The sequence below is a fragment of the Crinia signifera genome, chromosome 19 (genome assembly GCF_055691185.1).
Source record: "Crinia signifera chromosome 19, ASM5569118v1, whole genome shotgun sequence".
NCBI classification, from domain to species: Eukaryota; Metazoa; Chordata; class Amphibia; order Anura; family Myobatrachidae; genus Crinia; species Crinia signifera.
Window position 1 is genome coordinate 40,284,256 of NC_139226.1, and position 9,530 is coordinate 40,293,785.

General features: G+C 43.6%; 1 protein-coding gene across 1 annotated transcript in view; it reads right to left on the reverse strand.

Annotated features, from left to right (window-relative positions):
- The window catches only part of PRRG2 (proline rich and Gla domain 2), a 62,301-nt gene extending 53,640 nt beyond the window's left edge, over positions 1 to 8,661 (reverse strand). Inside the window, exon 1 of the mRNA XM_083162421.1 lies at positions 8,518 to 8,661. The gene's annotated coding sequence lies outside the window, so the exon portion shown is untranslated. The remainder of the gene's footprint in view (positions 1 to 8,517) is intronic.
- Between the last annotated feature and the right edge of the window lie 869 nt (positions 8,662 to 9,530).

The following is a 9,530-nucleotide window of genomic DNA, read 5'->3' on the forward strand; positions in this document are numbered from 1 at the left end:
ATGTTTTTAAACTTTGTTTCATGCACAAATAAAATATATTTGTGTATATTTTATGTGTTTGATGTGTTTATACAACTTAAATGCATTTTGTGTTCACACATGGGTCCCGTCCCCAAGATACCTCATTAAAATATAATTACATTCCGAAATATGGAAAAATCCATTATCCAAAATGCTTCTGGTCCCCGATAAGGGATACTCAATCTGTATAAGAGCACATGCACTGAGACTACTGGGTGGGAGGTTGAGGGGAAATCTGAGGAAAAATTACGGTACTCTTTACCTAGCACGGCGGCCATCGCGGGCATTGAATGCACTAAAAAATCGGGTGCGACGCGACCGACGCGATGCCCGCGATTTCCCATAGGGAACAATGTTAAATGTCTCAATTGACCCGATTTTTCCATAGGAAACCATGTTAAATGGCCCACAGAGGCCGAATAGGCACCCTGAAGTGTGAAATGGCCCCCACAATTGTTAACGCCACCCCACGATCAACGTGAACCCGAAGCGTGGCGAGCGTAGCGAGCCCGCGAGGGGCGGCGGTACGCGTCCTACGACCTTTTCATACCCCCACTATCCACGTCGGCGTGGAGTTGAGAATAGAATAGTGTGGCGAGCGCAGCGAGCCACCGAGCCCGAAGCGTGGCGAGCCCCGCGAGGGGACGCGGATACCTGTGAAGCCCGCGAAGGGACGCGTTTACCTGTGAAGGTATCCGCGTCCCCTCGCCACGCTTCGGGCTCGGTGGCTCGCTGCGCTCGCACACTATTCTATTCTCAACTCCACGCTGACGTGGATAGTGGGGGTATGAAAAGGTCGTAGGACGCGTACCGCCGCCCCTCGCGGGCTCGCTGCATTCGCCACGCTTCGGGTTGACGTTGATCGTGGGGTGGCGTTAATTGTGCGGGACATTTCACACTTCAGGGTGGCTATTTGGCCTCTGTCGGCCATTTAACATTGTTTCCTATGGAAAAATCGTGTCAATTGAGGCATTGAACATGAAAATCGGGTCAATTGAGATATTTAACATTGTTCCCTATGGGAAATCGCGGGCATCGCGTCGGTCGCGTCGCACCCGATTTTTAGTGCATTCAATGCCCGTGCTAGGTAAAGAGTACCAAAATTACTTCACAGAAAGGGTAGTGGATAAGTGGAATAGCCTCCCATCAGAGGTGGTAGAACAGAACAATGTAAACATGCACAGGATAGACATAAGAAATAAGGATCAAAAAGGGTTTGAGATAACAATATATTTAAAAGGTGCAGACTAGATTGGACAAATGGTTCTTATCTGCCGTCAAATTCTAAGGTATAACCAAGTTCAGTCAGAAAAGGATGGGATTTGTAGTGCGCCAAGTCAGTACTAAGCATAATGGGCTGAGACGCAGCAGGTCATGTCGGTAACTGTGTACAGTAATACTACATAAAGATGCCGCCATAACTCTGCCGCTGATTTATTTATTCTATGGTGTTCAGTGCAGAAGTGGCTTTTAGCATGATAATAAGTTAATTATGATTCATCTCAATTACAGATGTTCACTAATACTACAAAATGCATTCAGCGGGAGGCAGAGTAGGTCTTAAATGAACGTGAACATATTTAGTGTCTGCTCTGATTTATTTGTAACTTGATTTGGTGACAGCCACTTGCAGCACAAAATCAATACAGTCTGCACATGTTAAGGTGCATACACACGGTGCGATTTTGGCTATGTACGATTTTGGCTATACTATACAGTTTTTTTTTTTTTCCTGTGATTTTGGGCAGTATTCAATGTGAAAAATTCGCCGTGCATGGCGAGAGATTTTTTCTCTCGCCATGCACTCGCCGTGTTCCGGAGGGCTCGCTGCCACTCCTGCTCGCTCTATTCAATGTGGTTAAGACTCGCCGCCACTCGCGGCGAGTCTTAACCCCTGCAGCGGACGAACGTCCGCGGCAGGGAGCTGGCAGGGAGCCGTGGGACGGTGGCAGCCAGGGAGATTAAAGTCTCCCTGGATGCCCCAGAACATATGTGGAGGGGAGGGGGCTCCCCGAGACCCAGGCAGCACAAGCTGTCCCCCCCTAAAGCCAGCGGGGGACCCAGTATTCACTGCACCCGATCGTACATATGTAATGATCGGATGCAGTAAATATATATATATATATATATATATATATATATATAGAGAGAGAGAGCGGCTCGGCTCCGGCGCCCCCTGCTGGCTGCTCTGTGTAAAAAAAAAAAAAAAATTAAAAAAATATATATTTTTTAATTAAATATATATTCATGTGCTATAAGCACATGAATAAAACTAACATGCTCCTTCACAGAAAAAAAATCCTGATTTTTTTACACCAAATTTAAAAAAAAAAAACCTTTTAGTTTAAAAGTTCACATTCCAGCTCTCCATGAAAAGATGGAGAATTGCTACACCGCGAGAGACGGCGAAAATCACTTAGAAAGACGGCGAATATTTCACATTGAATAGGGTTGCTCGCTTTTGGAGAGCAAAATACTCCGTCCAAGGCGAAAAAAGCACAAATTCGCCATAAAACAGGGCGAATTTTTCTTATTGAATACTGCCCATAGACCTAGCGGGGGGAGCGCATTACAATGCAGGGGCATCTTAAGAGAGGATGAAGCCCCTCATCTCTGCCAGGAACAGTAGGGTCTGAGCACCGGAGCACTCAGGGGTAAATGTATGAAGCTTGGAGAAGAGATATCTATCCCCATAAAGAACTTTGGGGCAGATGTATTAAGCCTTAACAAGAGATAAATGCTGGTGATAAAGAGAGATAAACATCCAGCCAATCAGCTTCTTAGTGACTTTTTTCAAACACAGCCTGTAACATGGCAGTTAGCAGGTGATTGGCTGGACGTTTATCTCTACTTATCACCCTTGCATTTATCTCCTGATAAGGCTTAATACATCTGCCCCATTATGTGCAAGGTTATAATGCACCAGCCAATCAGCGTCAATATGTAAATTAACAGTTAGGAGCTGATTGGCTGGAGCATCACCTTGCTCATAGAGTTCTTATGGGAATAGATATCACTTCTCCAAACTGGTATGATGGCCATTTTTCGGGCAATTTTACTACCCCATTGGATTTTTTTTGTAGAGTTTTTCTTTATACATTTGTCATATGCTGACCAGTTATTAACACAAAACAAACATTGGGGGAGTACTGAATTCTAGGTTATATCTGCGAAGTGCTCCTTCACGACCACCAAAATCCATACCTCCCAACTGTCCCACTTATCACGGAAACATCACAGCGGCAAATATGGGGCGTGGCCTCGTGGCAGCATCGCGGCTATAGACCACGCCCCTAGAAAATCGGCAAGTGGCGTAGGCTGTCCCGACTGCCTGCCTTCAAATGTTGGGAGGTATGACAAAATCTCAGGATAATTAGTGATAGAAGGGTACCGTAATTATCATACACTGCGACCATGTATCCGTGATAATGTTATTACATAACCCACATCTGTGACTGATACTGTCCTCCTGGAATAGAAACAGAAAGTACAGTACTTATGACAAAAAATATTGTTATATAAAGGTAGAACGAAGGTCAAAAGACTGTCAGCTACTGTGGATTTCTTTGTAAACATTATCCTGAAACTGAATATCTGGACATACAATAAACATGAGTCAGACACACCCACAGGGTGAATTCCGCACACAGATGACTGTACAGTATGCTTCACAAAAGCAGAATTGTATCCCCCCCCCCCCGAAAAAAAATATCATGCCTATAACTCATTGGTATTATAGCATACCTCCCAGCTGTCCCACTTATCGCAGGAACGTCCCATTTTTTTGGGATGTTGCCGCGTCCCTCCAGCGGCCACCAGTGTCAGACCGCAGCAGGGGGTTTGCAGTTGGGAGTCCCCCCTGTCACCCTGGATAGACACTGTCTATTCCTGCAGCCCGAGGGGCTGGGGGCATGCCCCCACAGCGTCAAAAATGGGGCGTGGCCTCACGGGAAGACACACATATAGACCACGCCCCCTTTCATTAGGTCACACCCCCCCCAACATTTTTGGCTCACGTATTGGTGTCCCTCCTTCACCAGCCTAAAAGTTGGGAGGTATTATATATATATATATATATATATATATATATATATATATATATATATATAAGGGGAAATATACTAAAATGGGATTTCTATTTCACATGGGATGTTGCTATGGGTAACCAATCAAAATCTACTTCTTATTTATTAAGCAGTGCCTCCTAGGAGATAATAGTATCTGATTGGTTGCTCACAGCAACATCCCAATAGAACTCCCATTTTAATAAATTTCCCCCATATTGGTAGTCTCCACAGGGGATCATCCGTATATATGACAAAGCAAGTCATTTTGTGTCTGGAACAAACCCTTTTGCTATACAAGAAGAGCAAATACATTTCTATTGTTTCTGTGAAGGATAAATACTGGCTGCTTTTGCATGTAGCCCACAAATGTTAATTAGCTTTTTTTTTTTACAATGCAATTTAGATTTCAGTTTGAACACACCCCACCCAAATCGAAACTCTCTGCACAGGTTCTGCCCCAACTATAGTGCAACATGGTTTTTCCCATTTGCGTGCTTTTTTCGCATTGCTAAGATGGCTGAACCAGGGCCATGAACTGTAGTTTTGTCTTTGCATTTGCAGTGAGAGTGCTGATAAGATCAGTATAGTGTGGGCTGAATATGAACACCTGAACATGTTCTCATGTTGCACCCTGCAAGTAACCTTGCGTAATGTTACACAAAGGTCTCTATATCTTTATATAGGGGGCTAATTCAGAGGTGGACAATATTTAAGCCAGCCATACATTAGAATGACCTTCATACCACCAGATCGTGTGCAGGTTGTAAGAGTGATCGAACAAGTGAATGTATGTGCTTTAAATGTATGATTTGAGGATCGACCTCTCGACCTGTGGGGCCACACATCGTAATGATATACCTTACGATGTGCACACAATCCATCGCATGACCCATCGAAATTGCACGTTCGGGCCTGATATTGTTCTATTGTATGGCCACCTTTAGGTTCCTCTGCAGTTTTATCGATGGTAGGTGATATGCATATGAGCGAGAGACTCAGATGGGTGATGCCTGTCCGATGGTGATCCGATGCTGCATCTTTGGAAGCAGCATCGAATCAGAGAAGCCGGCAATGGCTGTCTTTATTTAAGACTCCTCTGTGCAGTGTCCACAGAATTGAGCATTTCCGCTGGCTGTTTCATTAGCGTCTACCTCTTAATGGGTGTCGATTGTTAGGACAACAGTGTCTAGGTCAAACACTGTTGGCTGACAGGCAGTAGGCCAACACATTGGAATAAATGACATGCACTAGGTCAACAGTGATAAAAGGTCAACACAAAAATAGTTCACATAGGAAAATGTCGACACAAGTTTTTCACGGTTTTTGGTGGCTATGTCGCGTGGCTCGCCATGCTTCGGGCACGGTGCCTCGCAGCACTTGGCACATTATTATAATCTCACTCTATGCCAACATGGATCGTGAAGTTAGAAAGTCAGTTGAAAATTTTCATGAAAAACTTGTATCGACCTTTTCATGTGATCTGAATTCTTTAACCCCTTCCCGACATTTGACGTACATGTACGTCATGGTCGGGAAGTACTTCCCGACATTTGACGTACATGTACGTCATGGCTTCTAACTGTCACTGCGTCTATAGACGCGGTGACAGTTAGGTGATGTCTGCTGTCCCTGACAGCAGACATCCCCCCTCGCCGCCCAGGGGGGGCAGGGGTGCCCCCCCCGGTCGGCGATCGCTGTGATTGGCTGTTCAAATCTGAACAGCCAATCACAGCGTTTCCTGTGTTACCGGCGGCTAAGCCGCTCGGTAACACCGAAAACGGTGGTGATCGGTGCAGCACCGATCACCACCGATGAGCAGCACCCCCCTCCCACCCACCCGGCACTCACCCGGCAGCTCCGGGGCAGCAGGCTCACCAGGCTCCCCCAGCAGCAACATCCTCAGCGCACGCAGCGCTTCCCCCCTCCCACCCCCCCCCGCAAGCCGCAGCAGCAGCAAAAAATAATAAAATGGAATGTGATGAAATATATATATATATAAATATATATATATATATGTGTGTGTATGTGTATATATATATATACACATATATGTATGTGTATATATGTATATATATATACACACATATGTATATATATATATATATATATACACATATATATATGTGTATATATATATATGTGTATATATATGTATATATATATATATATATATATATATATGTATGTATATGTGTATATATATATACTGTATATATATGTATATATATATATATATATATATATATGCTTCCAGACAGATATTCCCGACATATGACGTATATATACGTCATGGTCGGGAGGTACTGGTTTTATAAACTGTCACCGCGTCTATAGACGCGGTGACAGTTTGGAGATGTCTGCTGTCCCTGACAGCAGACATCCCCCCTCGCGGCGATCGCTGCGATTGGCTGTTCAAATGTGAACAGCCAATTGCAGCGTTTTCTGTGTTACCGGCGGCTAAGCCGCTCGGTAACACAGTGATCGGTGGTGACCGGTGCTGTTAAGTACAGCACCGATCACCACCGATCGCCAGCCCCCCCCCCCTCCCACCCGGCAGCCCCCCTCCCTCCCACCCACCCGGCTGCCGCAGCGCCAGCACCCCTCCCAACCCCCCACCAGCCGCAGCGCCAGCCCCCCTCCCAAAGCTGGTGACCAAAATGGGGTCACATGTGGGGGGTTCCACTGTATTGGTGCTTCGGGGGTCTTGCTAATGCGACATAGCACCCACCATTCATTCCACCACCAAAAATCACTCCTTCCCTTCTGAGTCCTGCCATGCACCCAAATGGTATTTTTGGGTCACATATGAGGCATTGCCGTACTGGGGAGAAATTGGGGCACAGATTTTGGGGTGCTTTGTCTCCTTCATTCCTTGCGAAAATGAAAAATTTTGAGCCAGAACTGCATTTTTGTGTAAAAAATTACATTTTTTTACACAAAAATGCAGATCTCGCTCAAAATTTTTTATTTTCACAAGGAATGAAGGAGACAAAGCACCTCAAAATCTGTGCCCCAATTTCTCCCGAGTATGGCAATGCCTCACATGTGACCAAAAAATACCAGTTGGGTGCATGGCAGGACTCAGAAGGGAAGGAGTGATTTTTGGATTTTGCAGCACAGATTCTGGTTGAATGACCCCTGAAGCACCCATACAGTGGAACCCCCCCACAAGTGACCCCATTTTGCAAACTACACCCTTCAGGGAATTCATCAGGGGGTATAGTGTACATTTCAAACCCCCAGGGGTTTCACCAATTTTGATACAACTGAGCTGTGAAAATGAAAAATTAAATTTTTTCATTTTCACAGCCCAGTTGTATCAAAATTGGTGAAACCCCTGGGGGTTTGAAATGTACACTATACCCCTAAATGAATTCCCTGAAGGGTGTAGTTTGCAAAATGGGGTGACTTGTGGGGGAGGTTCCTAACTTTTAGCACTTATGGTGCCTAGAAACCTACATGGTACATAAAAAAAAATCTCATAAAAAGGAGGCTCCAAAATCAAGTAGGTGCTCCTTCTATTATGAAGCCTGTGGTTTGGTCAACGTGCACACTAGGGCCACATATAGGATATTTATGAAAACAAAAGAATTGGGGGAATCAATTTTTAGTCACATTTCTCTAGTAAAATCTACTGTGTTCGTTAGAAAAATGTATTAAAATTGAAACTCTGCAAAAAAAAAGAAATTTTGAAATTTCACCTACACTTTGTTTTAATTCCTGTGAAACACATAAAGGGTTAACAAACTTCCAAAATGCTGTTTTGAATACTGTGAGGGGTGCAGTTTTTGAAATGGCATCATTTATGGGGGTGTCTCACATACAAGTCCCTCAAAGTCACATCAGAACTGAACTGGTCCCTAAAAAAATCAGTGTTTGAAATTTTCTTGAAAATTTGAGAATTTGCTATTCATATTTGAAGCCTCCTAGTGTCCAAAAAAATGAAAAGGAGGTTGAAATAATGATTGCAACATAAAGTAGACATATGGTCTTTGTTAGTTATTAACTATTTTGAGTGGTATGATTATTTGTCTCACAAGCAGAAAATTTGACATTTTGCAAATTGCAAAATTTTCCATTTTTTCACGACATTTTGGTATTTTTCACAAAAAAACACAGACTGTATCGACCCAAATTTACCACTAACTTGAAGTACAATGTGTCACGAGAAAACAATCTCAAAATCACTGGGATAAGTAAAAGCAAAAAAAAGTTATCCCCACTTAAGTGAAACATGTCAGATTTGAAAAAAATGGCTCTGTCAGGAACGCAAAAACTGGCTCTGTCAGGAAGGGGTTAAAAACAATTATGTAAAGAAATCAGGACTGGACCCTGTTCAGGAGACATAATGGGGCAGAGATGTATTCACTTTCATTATGGGGAGGAGGAGTATCAGCACATATTGGAGGTTTTTCTGATTCATACTCACCGTAGTGATGGACTGTGCATGAACGGACACGGCCCATTCGCGCGGGGGGGGAGGCGGGCAAGTGTCATGCTCATGGGAATGCCCATCGTTTCTTGGGCATCCACATGAAAACCCTTGGCGTTCCCATGGAAATTCCAGCAGCTGTCACAGGTTTTAGATAAATGAGCTTACCTGGGGTGCATGAGAAAGCTGTGATCACAGAATGGTTCAATAAAAATTAATATATAAAAAAAAATATATATATATATATATATATATCTATAGATACACAGGATAACACCACACTCACCCTCTATGAATGGGGTGCAGACTGTACTGACCATTTTCAGGTCAGGTTGGGGTGCAATGGCCTGTGACCACATGCTCAATTAAATACAGACACAGGGGGCTCAACACTCCCAATAATAAACTAACTCACCTTAATATACAAATAATCAAATAATGGGGTTTTAGTTCATGAATTGATCAATGCATTCAAGCTGGCAAGGGACCCCATTTCACTGCTATATACAGTTGTGCTCATACGTTTACATACCCTAGCAGAATGTGTGATTTTCTGGCCATTTGTCAGAGAATATGAATGATAACTCACAAACTTTTCTTTCATTCATGATTAGTGGTTGGGTGAAGCCATTTATTGTCAAACAACTGTGTTTACTCTTTTTTTAAATCATAATGACAACAGACACTACCCAAATGACCCTGATTAAACGTTTACACATACTTGCCTACCTGACCCTCTCCATGAGGGAGAAAATGCTCTGTTCCTGGACTTCCCTGGTAATGTATGATTGCCATCACCTGTGGTGAGCTAGTTGATTGATAAGAAATGTGTTTCACCACAGGTGATGGTAATCCTACATTACCAGGGAAGTCCAGGAACAGAGCATTTTCTCCCTCATGGAGAGGGTCAGGTAGGCAAGTATGAGATTACATACCCTGGAGATTTTGGCCTCATAACATACACACAAGTTGACACAAACAGGTTTGAATGGGTACTAAAGGTAACCATC